Source organism: Lithobates pipiens, unplaced genomic scaffold (assembly GCF_037356315.1).
Source record: "Lithobates pipiens isolate NorthernLeopardFrog02 unplaced genomic scaffold, aLitPip1_a1.2 Scaffold_30, whole genome shotgun sequence".
NCBI classification, from domain to species: domain Eukaryota; kingdom Metazoa; phylum Chordata; class Amphibia; order Anura; family Ranidae; genus Lithobates; species Lithobates pipiens.
The window spans coordinates 20,403,633-20,427,323 of NW_027507791.1; the positions used below are offsets into that span (position 1 = coordinate 20,403,633).

Below are 23,691 nucleotides of genomic sequence, written 5' to 3' on the forward strand. Positions count from 1 at the left end.
TCCCCGTTTCGGGACAAATAAAAAAAAAAAAAAGAATATATAGAGCAGGGATATGCAATTAATGGACCTCCAGCTGTTGCAGAACTACAAGTCCCATGAGGCATAGTAAGACTCTGACAGCTACAAGCATGACACCCAGAGGGCATGATGGGACTTGTAGTTTTGCAACAGCTGGAGGTCCATTAATTGCATATCCCTGATATAGAGTATAAAATTGCAACACAAGTCATACTGTAATTGAATGTTATTAAAAATAATCTTTCCTTTTCATTCTGCGGCCCTGTAATTTTTTGTAAAATGCAATATGGCAACATGGGAGGCATTAATGCCCGCTCCCCCAAAAACATTTCCTGCTTGTGTGATTGGCTCACTGATTTTCCCAGAAGTCTGCACTAAGATACAAGTCAGATTTTGGGCATCCCCTGCAACAAAAATGTCATTTTTGGTAAGATATTCCCAACAGGAAATCATATCTAAGCAGTGGCGGCTTTTTTGTTTTGGGGGGGGGAGCGGCAAACAACCACGTCACGGCGGCGCGGGTCACCATCTGTCTGGATTTGGTGGAGAGGATTGGATAGCGGTGGGTGTTAGTGGATATGTCATCTGCCACTCCATAGAGGTGAATGGAGGCTCCAATCAGGGCCGCTTGAAAAACTGACAGGCGGACCTGATCAGACCACCTGTGTGAAAGGATCCTTAAGGGGGCAGACCATGCCACTTTCCTCATTAGAACCCTGCAGGTGCAGCAGCTGACTGATAGCTATGAAGCCACTCCCATATAGATTCACTGCACATGGACACAGAGCACATGAACACAGACAAACAGCTATTTCTTCAGAATAACAAAAAGGTCGGAATCTGCAACAAAGTTTGTTAAATCCCTGCAATGTACAGAGATCATCCAGAGGAGCAGGGCTTTTTTTCAGGGGGAACTTGGTGGAACTCAGTTCCACCACCTCTGGCTCAGACACTTTGGTGCCCGCTCACCACTATCACTTGTAAACACAGAAGTCCAGTTTCTTTGTTTACAAGTGACAGCTCTGCACTCTGTGTGTGACCCCCCTGAACTCTGCACTCTGTATGTAATGCAATCCTGATATTTAATGCCCATTTAAGACCCTCCTACTATTTGTGAAATATGACCACACCCAGTATTTGATGTGATTTTGAGGGTGTGTGTGTGGGGAGGAGTTTTTGGGGGTGGTGGTGGGGTTCCAGCACCTGTTTAAGAAAAAAAAATCCTGCAGAGGAGAATGTTTTTTTCTCCACAAAAGTGGAGTTACTCTTTAAATATGGTGAATGTTATCAAGACTGGAAGAATGGCATAGATGCCAACTGTCCACGATTTGCCGGGACAGTCCCATATCTTGATGGCGTGCCCTTGACATGTCCTGGGATCAGGGTCACCCTTATGCATGTCCACATTAATGGGGGTGGGGGCTAAGAGGGAAGCCCCTGCATAGTTGGAGGTAGGGCTTTGGGTAGGACACTACTATATCTGGGTGGGGCCTAGGCTTGATTACTCAGCCACCGGTCAAGCCTTTTTGGCTAAATGTATTGGATTCAATGGGGAATGCGTTCTTTGGCCTTTTTTTTTATTTTATTTTTATTCATTTTTTAAGCAGTGAAAAAAAAAAAAAAAAAGTAGAGCTAAAATGCAAATATTAAATTATATAATATTGGAAAAAAAGGACACAAATACATAGCGTGCTAGATTCACGCTAGTGTTGTCACTATTTTCATGGTTTTTTTTTTTTATGCGTCTTATGCTTCTTTTATTTTTCATGCATTTTTCCTGCCTCCCCATTGAAGTCCATAGGGCAAAAAACACTGGGGTTGACTTACTAAAACTGGAGAGTGCAAAGTCTGGTGGAGCTGTGCACGGTAGCCAATCAGCTTCCAACTTCAGCTTGTTCAATTAAGCTTTGACAATAAAACCTGGAAGCCGATTGGTTACCATGCACAGCTGCACCAGATTCGGTGTGCTCCGATTTTAGTAAACCTAATGCACTGTGTGAAACCAAAAACAGTGCCTGAACCTTTTTTCAAGTCACATGAAAGTGCGTTGCGCAGGTGCGAATGGGCTCCATAGAGAACAATGGGATTATTTTTGTTGCTGAAACGTGCCGAATCATACAGGCGTAAACCGGGACTTACTGAAATAGACTAAACTGCCCTGAATGCACCCCAAAACCCTCTAAATGATGCCTTAAAGAGGAATTCCGGAATTTAACCCCCTACTTCCCAAAGCCAACCCACCCCGGGTATTTTCTATTTTAATATAACCCTATACATACATTTGCAGCCCTTTTGCCGATCTGGTGACGTCACGGCAGTTTCCTCTTCCTCTGGTGGCAGCAAGGGGCATTTTTCCTGGACCGAGCGCCACTCAGTCCTTTAGTACCACAAGCCCTTCATGTGTGACAATGTGCCCCCTAGGGGAAGGCACGCAAAATGACAGGTTAGGCTCACAAGAGTGCCGCTCTGCCCAAAGAAAAATCGCCAACACAGTAGAAAGGGGAAGTAGACACTGTTTTTTTTTTGTTTATTTTTTTACGTTTTTTTTTTTTTTTATTCATAGTGGGTTTTTTTATAATTTTTTTTTATCAAATTTTACCCAAGCAGCTCAGCGAGTGAAATTAAGAAAGTTTAAATTTTTGCTAATATTATTACGCTCATTGCTACTCATCATGTGATACGTTGGCGAGTTTTTTTTAGGGTGCAAAACATACTTTGACATGAAATGAGAACTGTCAGTGATGAAGTGCTCAATCCTTAGATGAGATCGGTAGAAACAATTGCGATCATTGTGTTATACCGAGGTGACCACCCACCCATACGCCATGGCGGCTTCTTGGTGTCCGTGAATAACGAGGAGCTAATTGTCACAATGATGGCGCAATTCGCATCTGCACACAGAAGACAATTCTACATTGTTACGCTTGGCGGCACCGTCACCTCCGAGAGAGATCATTTTTCATTCCTCCGCTCGACTTATTCCCTGGTGGGGACCATTGTTCAATTATTTCCATATGTATATGCCGGATAATTAATCAAAAAGCACAAAAACAGATTTGGTCTCATCCTGCTCGCCGCAAACCTAAACGGGGGGGACACAAAAGCAAAAGGTGCCTTTGCCACAACAATACAAGTGACATTGGCGGGGGTACAAATAATTCCTTTCCAATATGCCTTCTGCCACTAACTAATTCAAAAATTCTCTTACTGGCAGCCATGGCATTAGTACTTTGTGATATTCCATTCCCCTGCTCGGGCACATACAGACACTTTTCCCAACTTTATTCTGCTGTATACGGACCTACCTCTCAGAGCAAGGCCAATTGTGACTGACAGAAAGTTTATGTCAGCAGTCATTAAGCAAGGATGCAAAACTACACTCCCTGATATACAGGCAACCACTAGAGGCAGCGTTCACAAATCTATATACAGCCAACCACTAGAGGCAGCATTCACACCTTTATATACAGACAACTACTAGAGGCAGCGTTCACACCTTTATATACAGACAACCACTAGAGGTAGCGTTCACACATCTGTATACAAACAACCACTAGAGGCAGCATTCACCCCTCTATATACAGACAACCACTAGAGGCAGCGTACACACCTCTATATATAAAACACCTTTATATACAGACAACCACTAGAGGCAGCATACACACCTCTATATACAGACAACCAGTAGAGGCAGCGTTCATACATCTATATACAGCCAACCACTACAGGCAGCCTTCACACCTCTATATACAGCCAACCACTAGAGGCAGCGTTCACACCTCTATATACAGACAACCAGTAGAGGCAGCGTTCATATCTCTATATACAGCCAACCACTAGAGGCTATGTTCATACCTCTATATACAGCCAGCCACTAGAGGCAGCATTCACACCTCTATATACAGCCAGCCACTAGAGGCAGCATTCACACCTCTATATACAGCCAGCCACTAGAGGCAGCATTCACACCTCTATATACAGCCAACCCCTAGAGGCAGCGTTCACACCTCTATATACAGCCAGCCACTAGAGGCAGCATTCACACCTCTATATACAGCCAACCCCTAGAGGTAGCGTTCACACCTCTATATACAGACAACCACTAGAGGCAGCGTTCACACCTCTATATACAGACAACCACTAGAGGCAGCGTTCACACCTCTATATACAGACAACCTCTAGAGGCAGCGTTCACACCTCTATATACAGACAACCTCTAGAGGCAGCGTTCATGCCACTATATACAGCCAACCACTAGAGGCAACGTTCACACTTCTATATACAGCCAACCACTAGAGGCAGCATTCATACCTCTATATACAGACAACCCCTAGAGGCAGCCTTCACAAATCTATATATGAAATAAAAAAAGGCGTACAAGTTCCATTACCAAATTCAAAAGACAACCTCAGAATAGAAAGTCACTGAAAACCGATTTACAGCCCCAAACCAACAGCTGGCCAATACAAAGAGGTGCCGCGACTTCAAGCTGCAGAGAACTCCTGCTGCCAGCACAGAAAATCCTATACCCTATAGGGGGCAGCACTAAAACTGCATTCACAATATAGCATTTTTGTGAAGCTGCATGTTTACGAAACGCGTACATTTTGTATCACACACCTGTGGTGCAATTCATTGTTAATTACACCTTAAGCAAGGAAAACAGATGAACTTTTTCCATCTGAACAATGTATCAAAATATGCAGTCAAAAAAAGTGTGAAGCCTAAAAAGGTGAATGAGCTACTATGCTGAATTTGCCTTGTGGGAGGAAGGCAGCCCACTGAAATGAATGAGTGCCTAAAATAAATGCAATGCTGCTGGTTACTGCTGGGTTCTTCAGCAATTTTTCAGGCATTTTGGGGGCATTTCAGGACTGGACATTTTTTTTTTTTTTTTTTTTTTTTAATCAAATAGAAAGCTAGTTACTAAGCAAGAAAGTGTGTGAAAAATGCAAGGTATACACATTTTTACACCTTTTTTAAGGTGTTCTCATTGAAATCTATTAGGGCCAAAAGGCACAATTAAAAAAAAAATGAAGCTTATCTTCATAGTGTGTATAATGGAATATATAATAGAAATACCAGTATAAAAAAACATAAATAAATGAGAATCCCAGTATCCAGACCATACATCATGAAACCATAAATAATTGAAATCCCAGTATGGAGAATATACACAATGGAAATCCCGGTATGGAGAGCATACACAATGGAAATCCCAGCATGGAGACCATACACAATGGAAATCCCAGTATGGAGAGTATATACCAGGAGTAGCCAACCTCGGCCCTCTAGCTGTGGTGAAACTACAATTTCCATGAGACATTGCAAGACCCTGACAATCACAGGCATAAGTCCTAGAGGCAGAGGCATGATGTGATTTGTAGTTTCACTACAGCTGGAATGCTGAGATTGCCTACCCCTGCCATATGCAATGAAAAAGCCCAGTATGGAGACTATATTTAATGAGAATCCCAACATCAAGACCATATATAATCAGAAATCCCAGTATTATAATCATAAATAATGGAAATTCCAGTATGGAGACCATATACAATGGAAATTCCAGTAAGGAGACCTTATACAATGGAAATCCCAGTATCGAGACCATTTATAATGGAAATCCCAGTATTAAAATCATAAATAATGAGAATCCCAGCATCAAGACCATAGATAATGGAAATACCAGTATAAAGACCATAGATAATGGAAATCCCAGTATCGAGACCATTTATAATGGAAATCCCAGTATTAAAATCATAAATAATGAGAATCCCAGCATCAAGACCATAGATAATGGAAATACCAGTATAAAGACCATAGATAATGGAAATCCCAGTATAAAGACCATATATAATGGAAATCCCAGTATCGAAACTATATACAATGGAAATTCCAGTATCAGGACCATATTTAATGAGAATTCCAATATCAAGACCATATATAATGGAAATCCCAGTATAAAGACCATAGACAATGGAAATCCCAGTATAAAGACCATATATAATGGAAATCCCAGTATCTAAACTATATACAATGGAAATCCCAGTATCAGGACCATATTTAATGAGAATTCCAATATCAAGACCATATATAATCAGAAATCCCAGAATTATAATCATAAATAATGGAAATTCCAGTATGGAGACAATATATAAATGAAAAGTCCAGTTTGGAGACCATATACAATGGAAATCCCAGTATTGAGATCATATACAATGAAAATCCCAGTATCAAGACCATATACAATGGAAATCCCAGTATCAACACCATATATAATGGAAATCTTAGTATTATAATCATAAATAATGGAAATACCAGTATGGAGACAATATATAAATGGAAAGACCAGTTTGGAGACCATAGACAATGGAAATCCCAGTATTGAGACCATATACATTGGAAATCCCAGTATCGAGCCCATATTTAATAAAAAAAACAATATCAAGACCATATATAATCAGAAATCCCAGTATTATAATCATAAATAATGGAAATTCCAGTATGGAGACCATATATAATGGAAATCCCAGTATCAAGACAATATACAATGGAAATCCCTCAGGTGTAGCTGGGCACTATTGGTTACGTTGTTCCTAGCTCTCTCTAAGCACTACAAAACACCTCCTTCATATTATTAGTAATATAAACTGGAGACAGTACAGTTAAAATACAAATTCAAGCAAGAGTGTTAGGAAGGCTTAAATTAAACCAAAATTATGGAGAAGAATGGAGGGAGAGGTGTTTTGTAGTCCTGTTTAAGATGACAACAACACTCCTGCAATAGATAGAATGAGTGAGATCACCCTGACACCGGAAGTGTGTTACTGAAAGGATCATCAGGTAAACCTAGCAAAAAAAAAAAAAAAAAAAAAAAAAAAACTGATGCAGCCAACACATCCAAGACCAGTAATCTGCAATATATTATACTTTTTGGGTTCATCTACATTTTAAAATAATTTTATCTCTGTATAAATACTTGTCTGGTATAGAACAAAATTTTGCAGTGTAATATGACACACACAAAATAATTAAAAAGAAACATTTGCTAAAGTTAACAAAACAAAAAACAATCTTAAAATCAGGGTTTCTTTATAATATATATATATATATATATATCTTAAATAGGAAGAAATTGTCAAATTGAAAGAAAAAGGTTTAAACTTGGACTTGATAAAAAAAAAAAAGAAAAAAAAAGGAAATCGTTTAACAGGGGTTTTTTCACTGTCAGGGGCGATAAACATGTGCAACTCTCTTCCACAATTGGTGGTGTCAGTGGGGAGTATGGATATTTTTAAACGACTCTGTCTTGGATGTGCATCTTAAAAGAACACAACATACAGGGATATGGGAAAGGATTATAGACACTGACACACGTACACCTACATAAGGTTAAACTAAATGGACTAGTGTCTTTATTCAACCATACCTACTATGAGACTAGGAAATAAACTGCTAAAAAATAAATAAATAAAAACTTTAAAAAAAAAAATTAGATTTTTTTTTTAAATATTTTAAAATAGAAAAATAAATTGTTGAAATTAAAAATAAAATAAAAAAGGAAATAAAACTGCTGAAATAAAAACAAAAAAAACTAAAATGTGATTTTTTTAAAATAGAAAAAAAATTGTTGAAATTCAAAACAAAAAAAGGAAATAAAACTGCTAAAATAAAAACAAACAAAAAAAAGCAAACTAAAATGTGATTTTTTTAAAATAGAAACAAATTAGTTGAAAAAAAAAATAGAATTTCTTTTCCTTTCCTTTTTTTTATAGTTTGCCAAATTAAGAAAAAGCTTTAAATTTGTAATAATAATAATAATATAAATCTATATATATTTGAAAACGGAAAAATTAGTTGAAATCTTTTTTTTTTTCTTTTTTTTAAACTTGGATTTAAGTCCACAGGATCAGACCACGTACCTGACGCTAATCTACGACTTAGCGTCTCTGCATTCAGTTCTTTCTTTCTGCCTGCAAAATGACACAAAGAACGAAAATCTCTCCCCCCCCCCCCCCCAAAAAAAAAGTCACACCGGGGAAAGCCCCCTCCATATGGACGTTTTGTGCGGCTGAGCGGATCTCAGATTATGAGGCGGAGGCAGACTTGTGGAGGCTTTTTTTTTTTTTGCTTTTTTGTGATTTAAAATTTTACAGGAGGATGCAAAGGATTCCCACCCCCTGATCTATGCAGAGAACAGCTGGTCATATATTACGGCGCGCCGGGGGTGGGGGGGGGGGGGGGGTAGGGGAATCGGGCTCCCTCTCTCCGCACACTATAGCGGTCAGCTGTGCGAAGACCCCCAACAACAGTTCTGCAGGAGCCCCCCTCCCCGGCGCAGACCTGCCTGCCGTTAGTTGTCGCGGTCGCCTCTGTCAGCGAACGCTGCGTGTCACAAAAGGCTGGCTGCACGCAATGCAATAAAAAAAAATCGTGAATCGAGCCGCTAGCCTCTTTGTGCGTCCTGCTTAATTCATCGCCGGCTGGGGATCTGCCGGGGGTTAATTCCCTTCCAGGCATTCGGAGCCAAACGCAGCGTGTCATGATATATATATAGCACTTGCAACTTTGAGGCTGTACTGGCAAACCAGAGAAAAGGGGCACCGGACGCTCCGGCCAGCCTCCGTCCACCCCCCCCCCTACCCCCCCACAACCTATAGAATCATCCCAGGCCAGATTAAGAATTAATTTGGCACTTACCGGCGGCACTGCTGGCTGCTGTCTGTCCAGCGGCGAGATCACCCAGACCTGCGAGCTTCTGTTTCTGCAACTGTGTCATGAAGACAGACTCGGAGCTTGTACGTAGCTGTTGCTATGGAAACAAACACAGCGAGGCTAGAGTGCCAGGCTGTGTTAATTCCATCACCCATGAACCTCTGGGGAACTTCGACAACCATTCCCATCTCGCCGCTCAACAAATACCCACCTGGACAATGGGGCAATGGTAGCAGTGACCCCCCTCCCCCCTCCTCTTCCTCCCCCCTCCCCCCACCCCCCCCAACGGGCCACTTTAAGACATGACCAGGGTAGACATACCTAAAAGTCACCTTGTTGTAAGCCCCCTATTCACAGCTGAGCAATTTTGCACTTGTTTTTGCGCCCACGCGCAACGTCGCTCGGCAATAGGAATCCCATTCTTTTCAATACAGGCTGCTGACATCTCTGTGTGCAGTTACTGGAAAGCGTACAAAAGCCATTTTTAGAGCCATGTGAGCCCCCCCATTCACACCTGAGCAATTTTGCACATGGTTGTACGCCTATGCGTGACGTCACCCAACCATCGGAATCCCCTTAATTTCAATACAGGTTGTTCATAGCTCTATGCAGGTTTTTGCGCCTAAGCGCAATGTCGCTCAACCATAGGAATCCCATTCTTTTTCAATGCAGGCTGTTGACCTCTGTGCAGTTACTCGAAAGGGTACATAAGCCATTTTTAGAGCCATGCAAGCCCTCCATTCACACCTGAGCAATTTTGCGTGTGTTTTTGCGCCTATGCGTGACGTTGCCCAACCATCAGAATCCCATTCTTTTCAATACAGGCTGTTCACAGCTCTATGCATAGTTTTTTTCTCAATTGCGCAACGTCGCTCAACAATAGGAATCCAATTTTTTTTTTCAATACAGGCTGCTGACATCTATGAGGAGTGTTACTTGAAAAGGTACACAAGCCATTTTTAGGGCCATGTAAGCCCCCCATTCACACCTGAGCAATTTTGTGTGTGGTTTTGCGCCTATGCGAGACATCGCTCAACCATTGGAATCCCATTCTTTTTAATACAGGCTGTTCACAGCTCTACGCACAGTTAAGGTACACAAGCAATTTTTAGAGCCAAGTTGAGCTTTTTTGGTCCCATAGATCTCAACGGAAATGCCGGTAAACTTATGACACAAGTGTTTTTGCTGAGAAATACCCAAACCCATGGCTCTGCTCCAGACTTACTCCATTCAAGCCAAGTGGATGAACCAGGTGCCGGCTACCACAGACCATCCCCACTGTCAGTCAAAAGTAAATATTAAGCTGCGCACCAAAACTTAGCTCTTCTTTCAGTTTAGTTCACCAACCAATGAAAACTGTTGAGCCTTTTTGGCCTTATAAACCTCAATGGAAGCGCAGATAAGCGTGCCTGAAAAAACGTTGTCCTCTACTCTTCTCCCTCTTTATATATACATTTTTTTGCATAAGAGCTTCCAAAACAGGGGTGCACAAGCCGTGGCTCCCGGAGCCCTCTGATGTGGTCTGTGATCTCAAACCAAAGAAGCGCATGCCAATGCTTTGGGATGGCGGGTCGGCAAGCCCAGATCACAATCAATGGGTTGCCGACCCGCCATCCCAGAGCAGCAGAGTGCATGGAGCCGGCAGCGGAAGGAAGCAGCTGGCAGTAGTGGGAGCAAAAGCCACATAAGCCAATGCTTCCTCTGTAGCGCCAGCTTCTGTCCCAGGCTGAGTGATACCAAGTGCACTTCACCTGCGACCTTTCTAGCAGCCTGGAGAGGGATGCCAGCTGGAAGAGGAAAAGGTCCGTGTATTAAACATCACACACACACTGCGCTTTCGCAATGAGTATATTGGCACCTATAAAAAAGGGTTATTAGGCAGCTTCCACATCGATTTAGCGCAGTGCACCTCCAGATTTCCTGCGAGTTAGCTACACCTGAGCCATAGACTTCTATTATATTCTGGTTTTGTGCACTTTCTGAAAAGTGCCTTCTCCTGGCTCCTCCTACGCATCAAGTGCCCCCTCATAGAGTCCTTTTCCATGGGGGGGCGCACTGCCGAGTCCTGCTGCTGCATCCTTTGACACCGACAGCAGGACTCGGCCCCGCCCCTGGCTCCCGTGTCACTAAATTTGATTCACAGCAGTGAGAGCCAATGGCTCCTGCTGCCATCAATCCAGCCAATGAGGACCCGAGAGAGCAACTTGAACTGCTGTGCTCGTCGCTGGAAAGATCCGGTTCAGGTAAGTAAAAGGGGGGGCTCTGGGGGGCAGCTGTGCCACAAAAGGTTTTTCCCCCTAATGCATAGAATGTATTAAGATGAAAAACAATCAAACTTTACAACTCCTTTAGGTGCCCCTCGCTCTTCAAAATGGTTGAACACCCCTGTTCTGTAAGTTCTTTCTAGGTGTGAATGGAGGCTAAATCAAAATTTAAAGTGGTTCTAAAGTATCAAGGTTTGTTCCCTTCATACATTCTATGTATGAAGGTAAGATACTTACCTGAGCCCCCCTCAATCCAGCAATGTGCATGAGAGTCTCAGCTCTCGGAGACACTCCCTTCTCATTGGCTGAGGCAACCAATGGCACCTGCTGCTGTCAATCACAGCCAGTGAGCCAATGAGAAGAGAGCTCATTATGGTGCAGCTGAGCATGGTAGCCAATCAGCTTCTAACTAAAGCTTGTTCAAGTAAGCTTTGACAATAAAACCTGGAAGCTGATGGGGCTCATTGTACTCACAAAGACAACAACGATGGGGAATATTTTATCCCACTAACACCAATAATGTGTTATTAAATGCTTATTTAACTTCCACTGACACCAACAATGGGGCTTATTTTACTGCCAACGTCACCAATAAAAGAACTTATTTTACTACCACTGAAAAAAAATGATGGGGCTTATTTTAGCCCAATGACACCAACAATGGGGCTTCAGTAACTCCCACTGTTACTAACAAAGGGACTTTTTTTTTTTTTTCCATTGAAACCAACACTGGGGGCAGGTCACAACACAATGCAGTGCAGGAAAGACGAATGCCGTATGCGTTTCCTGCACCGTGTTCAAAACGCACTGCCTTTGCAATCTTCAGCAGGTGCCAATACATTGTTAACAGCACCTCAACTGTACTGTGTTTGCGGGCACCAGATGGCATAGTACCACAGTGCCATGTGATTCGGTGTGGTGCACTTTTGAAAAGTAGTGCAAGCACCACTTTGTGCACTCTAGTGAAATTTGCATTCCATTCAAATGGTTGGGCTGCAACATTGATTGCACTGTAGGGAAACACAGTCTACGCAATCTTGGTGTAAACCGGCCCTTACCCCATAGACACCAATGATGGGACTTCTTTTACTCTCAATGATAATGGTGGGGCTTATTTCATCTTATTTCATCTCGGTGACACCAACAATGGAGCCTACTTATCCCCAGTGGCCCGAAGGAAGCACTTTTATTTTACCTCCCACTGACACTCCCGAAGGGGCTAATTTTACTTCCAATGGCTTCAAAGACAGGGCTTGTTTCCTCCCACCAACAATGGGGCTTACTTTTCTCCCAACAACACAAGCAATGGGGCTCATTTTACTCCCAGTGAGAACACCGAAAATGGAGCTTATTTTACTCCCAACACTACCAATGAGGCTTATTTTACTACCACTAACAGCAACAATGAGGCTTATGTTACTACCACTAAGCCCTTGTACACACGGAATGTGTCCGATTGAAGCGTTTTGTCGGATATTCCGACTGTGTGTGGTCTGCATCGGACTGTTTCCGTCGGAATATCCGTCGGACCAACTTTTCCAACTTGCCGGAAATATTTTCCGACAAAATGCTCCGATTGGACATACTCCGATCATGTGTAGAGAATTCCGATCGGACAAAGTGCCACGCATGCTCAGATCAAATTCCTACACCAAAGCTATTGGCTACTAGTGTGAACATAGTCCCGTCGTAGCGAATTAACGTCATCACGTCGGATTTTCCGACAACTTTGTCCGACCGTGTGTACACAACAGTTTCGGACAAAATCCGACGGATTTGGTTGTCGGAATCTCCGACCGTGTGTACAAGGGCTAACACAAACAATGGGGCTTATTTTACTACCAAGAAAAAAAAACGCTTCTAAATGTAAACACAGCATTAAAACACAGCAAAAAACTGAAGTTTTTAAATGTCAGTTTTATAGCGTCCCGTGTACATTAAGCCTAAAGCCTCGTACACACGATCGGATTGTTGGCCAACAAAACCATGGAATTTTGTCTGTAGGACGTTGGCCCAAACTTGTCTTGCATACAAACGGCCACACAATTGTTGGTCAACAAATACGAACGTAGTGATGTACTACGGTTTTTTTTCAGCTCTTTAGCGCCACCCATTGGGCTCCTTCTGATAATTTTATGTTAGTAGAAGTTTGAAGAGTGTTGATTCTGGCTTTTCTTTTTGCGCTTTTCAGTTAGTTTCTGAACGGCTCTTCGTCAACCGGACATGTTGTAGAATCGGAAGAGATAATCTGTTATTTATTATTGGCCTTGGAGTTATTGCTTTGACATTAATGATTTGATTTGGTATATTTTTGGATGCATAGAATGCACTTTTTGGTTAAGTTCTATTGGCGGATAGCATGTCTAATTTTATTTGTTTTCTTTTTTTTAATGCACAATTAAAAAAAAAATTGTGTAGAATAATACTTGGCTATGTGTTTTACTTCAAATGACAGTTTGGGAGTATGCAGTTACATTTAAAAAAATACAATGTAAAATTGACAAGGGACACCAACATAGTTGTATCTTTGATCTTAAAACCTACGGGATAATGATGTTGTGGTAACTTGCCTAAATATAAAAAAATATATATATAAATAAATAAATAAATAAATAAATAAAAGAGCATACTAAATATTATTCTTGATATCACTAGAAAAAAAAAGCCTTTGAAAATAAAAAATAAATAAAAAAAACACAACAATAAAATGATCCTGTGCATAACCTAGTGATCTGACATCTCAATAGTGAAATTATAACACTAATATTCCAAATGTTCATAAATAATAGTGAAAAGTGACATAAATAAATAAGTACAAACATAGTCCATAGACAAAAGAGATCCAAGGCTTCAAAGTATTGTGTAGATAAAAGTTGCAAAAACTTGAGTTAATCCAGTGACTTAAACCATTGACCCCACACCAATGTGCTCACAGAATTCTCACCTCATGGGCATATATGAACTGGGGGCAGCCTCGATTCCAGGATCCAAGATCAACAGTAATTTGTTCTGGATTAAAAAATGACACCCCTCATGACCGATGTTAAGATCCACATGCAAGGTTAATAAGCCTCCAATAGTGTATTACCAAAATAACCAAATTTTATTAAGTAAAATACATGCTTACATGAAAGCAGCAGAAAGCGCGCCAAACGGAGACAATCAGCATTCCACGCCACCTTGTACGTCACTTCCGGTCCGCGGTATACTTCCAGCCACACCCCACGTGTTACGTCACGTGACTTCCTCAGGGGACCTTTGAAAATTTGTTTGCAACAACTCCATCAGTATCACCAGCAAAGCAGCTTCATTATTATCCCATTAAAGAAGAGAATGTGCGCTGCATTCTGAGGATTTCATAATTTGTCACGTCACGAATGTTAATTCTCCATTATGAATGCTAGTTCTGACTGCTTCTGGCTCATCCTTGCTTCCGAGCATGTGTTTTTGTTCTTTTGACTTTTGTCCAATGGACTTGTGTACACACGCTTGGAAAATTCAACAACACACATTTTTCTGCGGAAAATGTTAAAAAACCTGCCATCCAACATTTATCCACGGAATTTTTCCACGGAAAATCCGACAACAAATGTCCAATGGAACGTGAAAACGGTCGGATTTTACACCAACAGCCTGACAGCCAACATTTCCCGTCAGAAAATCCGATCATGCGGCTTTACTCCCAACAACAACAATTGGGCTTATTTTACTCCCACTGACACCAATGATGTAGTCCCAAACTATTTAATAAAGTTCCTCTTCAAAGTGTTATCTCTCTCTGTGCAGAAAACATATTTCATGGAAGAGTTTTATTTATTTAATATTATATTTTTGTCTGAAATTTGTAGATCTCGATATTGAGCGCAGTAAGTTTTTCTCTTCAGTGTACTCTCAGGCCTTATACCGTCATAGAAGTAAAAGTGTGACACTGCAAGCCACATGTTCGGCAGGCGTTGGGGTTCTTGAGGCCAGTGCTGGGACAAGGCCATTTGGTGCCCAGGGCAAAGATGGCGAACTGTACCACCCCCCCCCCCCTTTAAGAAAGAATCAATGTCATTTCAAAACAAGAATATACTTATTATATTAAGGGGCACCCTGATGGGCACAACAAAACATGCCCCTTAAACATAAAATCTGCCCATCAGAGTGCCCCTTAATACAAAATGTACCCATCAGTGTTGCTCTTAAAATAAATAATGCCAATCAGAGTGCCCCTTAACATAAAATAAGGGTCACACTGATGGGCACCTCTTATGTTAAGGGGCTTTGATGGGAACATTTTAAGGGCCACACTGATGGGCACATTTTATGTTAATGGGCACTCTGATGGCCACACCAAAATGTGTCTATCAGTGTGCACATTAAAAATATACCCATCAGCGTGCCCCTTAAAATAAGATTTGTCCATCAGAGTGCCCCTTAACATAAAAAAAAGGTGCCCATCAGCTTGACCTTTACCAAAATATGCCCAGCAGTGTGCACAATAAAAATTTGGCCATTAGTGATCACAGGTTAAAGTGGTTGTAAACCCTTACAACACACTTTGACCTACAGGTAATCCTAGATTAAGGCTTACCTGTAAGTCCAAGAAATATCTTCTAAACCTACACGGTTTAGGAGATATTTGCCGAAAGACAGGCACAGCTGTCTACGGCGCATGCGCCGTAGACAGCAGCGCGCAGGCGCACTGAGCACGGCACCGGCGACGGCGACGGCGACTATGCCTCGCGTGGCGGCTTCCGTGCGCATGCGCAGGAGTGACGTCATTGCGGCTGCGCCGAATGACAGCGGCGGAGCGGCGAGACCCACCAAGAAGATGGATGCGCCGGACTACAGGGGACAGCGGTGACATCGCTGGCTCCTGTGTCAGGTAAGTGACACATAATGGACTACTATGCGATGCGATGCATAGTAGTCCATTATGCTTTACCTTTGCAGGGAATGAAAGAGGAAGTAAACTCATCAGGGTTTACTTCCTCTTTAACATGTGGCCCATATATCTTGAATGCAGGAGGGCACAACTGAAATAACAAAGGAGCGGAAGCTGTGAGCTATGGAGAGCCAGGACCCGCGAGTAGCAGGGGGCAAGGCGCGGGGTGCGCACGTGACATCACGCCCCTACCCGTGGCCAGAGAGTGCGAGCTGGTCTTCTGTCAACTCCGAGACCTGCGGTGAGGAGCACTGGGTGGGCAGGCGGGCGCATGCAGAGTCACCGGTTGCTGGGGAAACCCGCGGTCCCAGCAAACTAGTGACGGCCGTTTTAGAAGGACACTTCACTGCGCCCCCCCCAACCCCCAATAAATTGTACCGCCCAGGGCATCCGGCCCCTTCAACCACCCCCCCCCCCCGGTACAGTCTCTGCTTGGACCCCCTCAAGGTGTCCCTCGTAATTACTTTCATACGTTGGCAACTTTACTTTAGGGAATACACTGAAGCAGCACCCCTAATTTAAAATGAAAAATGATTGCAATTTGTTCATATGCATGTGGCGCCAACTTGTTCTGTAGCGCTGTACAGGAGAGAGCACAATAAACCAATCACATCAATCACGGTGGGAATGATATATGCCGGTATGCAAACCACGTACTGCAATGCTTATTTAACATGGCAGAATAGGTGGCAGATTGTTCCGCCATAAATCCACATTACTGCAGGTACGTTAAGTGCATTTAAAGTACAGTAACTGTTTTAATTCTCACTATGGGGACCCGGGAGCAGCTGTGAGCTTGTTAGTGACTATGGAAGGCAATTTGGACTGTATGAGCGTCTCTTTGCATCCTAAAAAATATGAGCAGTTTGGGGCGCAGGAAACTTCCGTAAATCAAATTCTTGCGACAGCCGAGCCTGTGGGGGGGGACGCGGGCGAGTGTTAATGGCCTTTCCTATAAATAAGCATCAATTACAGCCATGGTGGCTTCCCATTGTGTGTAAGAAATTTAGGCAGCGATAACTTTCTTTTTGTTAAATATTTAAGGAATGTGCGCAGCTGAAGAAAGTTATCCTAATTGGATTAAAATTAAATAAAAAATAAAAACAAACAGATTTATCCAATTAGATTAGTTAAAAGCAATTCATAAGAGGTGGCTGTTTATAGCATCCAATTAGAATTTATGGGATTGTGGGAACCCCTTATGATTGGCACATCAAGTGTGGCAGATTTTTCGGAGCTCAGCTCAGAGATCTAAGCCCTTGTACACACGGTTGGACATTCCGACGGAAGGTGTCCGATCGGACCATGTTGTCAGATAATCCGACTGTGTGTGGTCTCCAACGGACTGTTTCCGTCGGAGTATCCAATGGACCAAGTTTTCCAACTTGTCTATAAAATTTTCCGACAACATGATCCGATTGGACATACTCCGATCATGTGTAGAGAATTCCGATCGGACAAAGTGCCACACATGCTCAGATCAAATTCCTAGACCAAAGCTATTGGCTACTAGCCTGAACGTAGTCCCGTCGTAACGAAATAACGTCATCACGTTCTGAATGATCGGATTTTCCGACAACTTTGTCCGACCGTGTGTATGCAACAGTTTCGGACAAAATCCGTCGAAAAAATCCGACGGATTTGGTTGTCGGAATGTCCGACCGTGTGTACAAGGGCTTAGAGAGAGCAATAGAATCCCCAATAGACAGGAGAATGTGGCAGGTGATTTAAAAGTAGATGTAAACCCTAAAGGGGCCTTTTCACAATATTGTATTGTGGCAACGCACAGTACATGTGTTGGTGCAATGTGGTGTCGTTTATTCTCAGTGACACCCCAGCAGTGTTCATTTTGGCAGCTAATCTCGATTTAGTTTTAGTTTTAGTCTAATGCCCCATACACACGGTCAGATTTTCCGACGGAAAATGTGCGATCGGATCATGTTGTCGGAAAATCCGACCGTGTGTATCGGACTTTTTATGGCATTGAGGTATGAACATGCACTACAGACCAGTATTAAGTTTGAAGTCAAATTTTAACTTAGTTTTAGTCTTATGCCCGTACACACGGTCGGACTTTCCGACACAAAACGTGAGATCGGATCTTGTTGTGGGCTCCATCGGACTTTTTCCATTGGAATTTCTGACACACAAAGTTTGAGAGCAGGAACTAAAATTTTCCGACAACAAAATCCGATCGTATAAATTCCGATCGTGTGTAGACAAATCCGACGGACAAAGTGTCACGCATGCTCAGAATAAATTACAAGATGAAAGCTATTGTCTACTGGCCTCTTTATAGTTCCGACGTACGTGTTGTACGTCACCTCGTTCTGAACGATCGGATTTTCCGACAACTTTGTGCGACCGTGTGTATGCAAGACAAGTTTGGGCCAAAAGCTGTCAGAAAAAATCCAACAGATTTTGTCGTCGGAATGTCCGGCCATGTGTACAGTGCATTAGTCTTTTGACTAAAATGCCATTTTAGTTTTAGTCGTATTTAAGTCATCTCAATTGTTTTAGTTTCAGTCTTATTTTAGTCGACTAAAATGGTATTAAGTTAGTAGATTAAAATGTTTTAGTCGGTTTTAGTCTACAAAATTAACACTGCACCCCAACGTACCTCGCCAGAAATGGTGTTGGAAGCGTTTTTTGGTGGGTTTTAGTGTGCTGGCAGCCCATGCGACTTGTTGCAATGCACATTAATGCATGGCATAAGTCACGTGCAATGATGTGAATGGGCTCTAAATGACAATTTTTTTTTTTTTTTTTTTTTAGAATTTGTGTTTCATAAACTAAAATTTAAAAATAAATAAATGATTCTTAGTTTTTACCATTAGTGTGAGGGGCAATGCACTAATAAATTATACGAGGTGTGATAGAGCAGGAATCGGGGTGATCTGAGGCATGAAGGTCCAAAAATTGGGGTGATCTGAGGTGTGATGGTGCTGCAAATGGGGCGATCTGAAGCACAAAGGTTCAGGAATTGGGGTGATCTGAGGTGTGAAGGAATTGGAGCGATCTGGGGTGTGAAGGTGCAGGAATTGGGGGTGAACTGAGGTTGGATGGTGCAGGAATTGGTGTGAACTGAGGTGTGAAGGTGCAGGAATTGGGGTGAACTGAGGTTGGATGGTGCAGGAATTGGGGTGAACTGAGGTTGGATGGTGCAGGAATTGGGGTGAACTGAGGTTGGATGGTGCAGGAATTGGGGTGAACTGAGGTTGGATGGTGTAGAAATTGGGGTGAACTGAGGTTAGATGGTGTGGAAATTGGGGTGAACTGAGGTTAGATGGTGCAGAAATTGGGGTGAACTGAGGTTGGATGGTGCAAGAATTGGGGTGAACTGAGATTAGATGGTGCAGGAATTTTGGCGATCTGGGGTGTGAAGGTGCAGGAATTGGGGGTAAACTGAGGATGGATGGTGTTTTGGAATTGGGGTGAACTGAGGTTGGATGGTGTTTTGGAATTGGGGTGAACTGAGGTTGGATGGTGTTTTGGAATTGGGGTGAACTGAGGTTGGATGGTGTTTTGGAATTGGGGTGAACTGAGGTTGGATGGTGCAGGAATTGGGGTGAACTGAGGTTGGATGGTGCAGGAATTGGGGTGAACTGAGGTTGGATGGTGCAGGAATTGGGGTGAACTGAGGTTGGATGGTGCAGGAATTGGGGTGAACTGAGGCTGGATGGTGCAGGAATTGGGGTGAACTGAGGTTGGATGGTGCAGAAATTGGGGTGAACTGAGGTTGGATGGTGTTTTGGAATTGGGGTGAACTGAGGTTGGATGGTGTTTTGGAATTGGGGTGAACTGAGGTTGGATGGTGCAGGAATTGGGGTGAACTGAGGTTGGATGGTGCAGGAATTGGGGTGAACTGAGGTTGGATGGGGCAGGAATTGGGGTGAACTGAGGTTGGATGGTGCAGGAATTGGGGTGAACTGAGGTTGGATGGGGCAGGAATTGGGGTGAACTGAGGTTGGATGGGGCAGGAATTGGGGTGAACTGAGGTTGGATGGGGCAGGAATTGGGGTGAACTGAGGTTGGATGGTGCAGGAATTGGGGTGAACTGAGGTTGGATGGTGCAGGAATTGGGGTGAACTGAGGTTGGATGGTGCAGGAATTGGGGTGAACTGAGGTTGGATGGGGCAGGAATTGGGGTGAACTGAGGTTGGATGGTGCAGGAATTGGGGTGAACTGAGGTTGGATGGTGCAGGAATTGGGGTGAACTGAGGTTGGATGGGGCAGGAATTGGGGTGAACTGAGGTTGGATGGTGCAGGAATTGGGGTGATCTAAGGTATATGACTCACTGTTGTTCACTGTGGAGAAGGTGACCCCGGCTCTGGAATAATAAAATCGGTATTTTCTAGAACCTGTGTTTTTTTTCCATGAGGAAGTGCTGAGCAGATGGTTCCGTCTCCTCTCTATACATTAAACACTAAATGCCAGCATGTGATGGCTCGCTCTCCAGTCGTGTCACTTCCAATGCTGTCAACCTGATATAAATATGTTAATTAAAATTGTTCCTGCCACATCGCGCTCAACAGGTGTCGGAGTGCGCCGGGAGAACATGGAGGACGCTGAGGGCCCAGGAAGGGTCCCGATAAAGGAAGAGGACCGATTCCATTTTTATTATAATTGAGGAGCCCCGTGTGAGGGACAGATGATCCACCTGGAGCAGCCACCAGTTCAGTGGGGTAAAAAGAGTCCCGACATCACGGCAAATGCTGCGACAGCAAAAATCTAATGAGGAACTATACTGGCGAAGAAGGGGGGACTGTTTCTATTTAAACTTCAAGCCATAAGAATAATGCAATAAAATGTGGCAGTCACCAAATATTCACTGCAGGAGAATCTTCTTGGAGCATGTGTTTTAAAGTGATTGTAAAAGGATTTTTTTTAAAAATAACAAATCTGTTTTACTTACCTACTCAATAGGCAATAGTTTTACACAGAACAGCCCCGATCCTCCTTTTCCGGGCTCCCCTGATGGTGCTCCTGGCTCCTCCCCCCTTCCAAGTGCCACTTATGTGGGATTGATCCCTAGCCAGGCTATAACACACACATTGATCCCACCCCACCACTCCCCCACTCCCTCCTCATTTTAACAGCAGTAGGAACCAATGGCTCCCACTGTCGCCTCCATGTCCAGTGAGTAGAGAGAGAGCGGAGAGAGACGCTGATTTTGGGGAAGGCGCTGGATCGAGAGCAGAACACAGGTAGTTTTTAATTAAAGTGGTTAACCCTTTCATATACTTAGTGAATTGGTGGGCCTCAGGTGATACACAGAGATGAAACAAATCCTCCTACACAAGTTGTACCTGTTTATCTGCAGTCTTCTCTACAGCTGTTCAATGTCCAGAAAAAAAATGGGGGGGGGGACAATCTGCAAAGCTCAGTGAGGAGAGTGCTGAGAGCTAATTGGAGGGGGAGGGACAACCGGGGGAGGGACAACCCCCCCCCCCCCTTCACACAGCTCACAGGAACAGAGCTGAGGCACTCAATCACAGGCTGTGTGCTGGAGCCCCCCCCCCCCCCCCCGTCACCTTTTTTTTTCTCTTGGTGTCAGGAAAACTTGTCAGAAGTGGCTTATGCTGATAGCAGAACAACAAAAACAGCAGACAGAAAAAGCACTCAGGCCTCATGCACACTGGACGTTTTAGGCTTCAGATGTTTTTTTCTACAGTCAATAAACTCCCCATCATGTTATCCTATGTGTCCATGCACACACAGGCTGTTATCAACGGTTTTTGTCTGGGGTGTTTTTTGGCTGTAAAAAAAATAAAAAATAAAATCCCAAGACTAGTGGGGTTCTGGGAGGAGATTTCAGCTGTAAAAATGCACTGTCAAAAATAAAAAATAAAAAAATGCAGACAAATGCTCAAAAACGCGGCTCACTTGCGTTTAACGTTTTTAAACCCATTGAGAATTAAAAAAAAAAAAATTTTTTTTAATAAAATTAAAAGAAGGCTTAAAAATCCGCTTCTAAAGTCCCAACATGCCTAATGCAATGAACATTAAGGATAGGTTCAGATCTTTGCGCATCAGGAACATGTGCAAAATCGCACGCTTTCCCGACACACAGAGAAATGCACGTCCCTTTAGCAGACGCTCATCGGTGACCATAATTGTTAATGGCAGACCCACACAATTGAAAATGCGCATGTTTCTGTGTGCGCTGAACCGCAAGGCGTTTCGGGAAAACAGTGAGAAACTTATTTTCCTGCATTTGCGTGCGAGTAGAGCAGCGTCTTAAAGCGAATGGGCTTGCCCTACATTTGCGTATGCGTTTCACCTGTAGGTAAATATAAAGGTGATGTCCCTTTTAGAACTCCTGTGTCAACCAAGCCTCTCATGTTAAAATAAATAAATAAAAATGCATGTGTATTAACACAATGCACTAAGATCCGATTGGAATTTGAGAGTAGGAAGAAGGACCTGAACATGTAATTAGCAAATATCACATCGCCCTATATAGACATATATTTACAAATTACACACAGGAGCAAGGATTTTATAAAGCATAGCGGGGGGGGCATCTTTTGCAAGACATGCCATAATGCAATGAACACAAAAAAAAAATGCACGTGCAATTGTGTAAACGCAACGCAACTCACTAAGGTCTGACTGGGACTTGAGAGTAGAAAGCAGACCCCGAACATCTATCTATCTATATATCTATATATATATATATATATATATATATACACACATACATACACACACACACAAAATATATATATATATATATATATATATATATATATATATATATATATATATATATATATACACATATATACATACATATACATACACACACACACACACATTTACAAAATTCAGAACAGTACATGTTTAAAACATTTTCTTTTGCTAGAAAATTACTAATAAAATGGCGGTACTGCAATACTTTTTGTCACACTGTATTTGCGCAGCGGTCTTACAAGCGCACTTTAAAAAAAAAAATAAAATACACTTTTTTGAATTAAAAAAACGAAACAAAGTTAGACCAATTTTTTTTTTATATTGTGAAAGATAATGTTACGCCGAGTAAATTGATACCCAACATGTCATGCTTCAAAATTGCGCCCGCTCGTGGAATGGCGACAAACTTTTACCCTTAAAAATCTCCATAGGCGACATTTAAAAAAATTCTACAGGTTGCATGTTTTATGTTACAGAGGAGGTCTAGGGCTAGAATTATTGCGCTCGCTCTTCCAATCGCGGCGATACCTCACAGGTGTGGTTTGAATACAGTTTTCATATGCGGGTGCTACTCATGTATGCGTTCGCTTCTGCACGCAAGCTCGGCGGGACGCGGCACGTTTAAAAACAATTTTTTTTCTTATTTATGTTATCTTTTATTTTTTATTTTTACTCTGTTTAAAAAAAAAAATATAAAAAATTTCACTTTTATTCCTATTACAAGGAATGTAAACATCCCTTGTAGTAGAAAAAAAGCATGACGGGACCTCTTAAATATGAGATCTGGGGTCAAAAAGACCTTGAATCTCATATTTACACTAAAATACAATAAAAAAAAAAAAAAAAAAATTGTCATTTAAATTTTTTTTTAAAATAAAATGGCCCTTTAAGAGCTTTGGGCGGAAGTGACGTTATGAGTGTCATGGAGACTAGTGGGGACCATCTTCCCCTCACTCGTCCCCATGCACAGCACTAAGAAGGATCTGATCGCCTCTGCCGCTGTTGAGGGCACCGGATCGCAGCAGGAGGGGGGGGGGCCTCTCCCGCCGCAGATAATAAAAGTGATC

General features: G+C 42.5%; 1 protein-coding gene across 4 annotated transcripts in view; it reads right to left on the reverse strand.

Moving 5' to 3' along the window:
- Positions 1-23,691, reverse strand: part of FOXN3 (forkhead box N3) — a 267,558-nt gene that overhangs the window by 209,093 nt on the left and 34,774 nt on the right. Inside the window, exon 1 of one of the 4 annotated variants that reach the window (XM_077463747.1) lies at positions 8,719-8,842. The exons of the other annotated variants lie outside the window; for them this stretch is intronic. The gene's annotated coding sequence lies outside the window, so the exon portion shown is untranslated. Of the gene's footprint in view, positions 1-8,718; positions 8,843-23,691 lie in introns of those variants that run through there. 4 annotated transcript variants of the gene reach the window in all.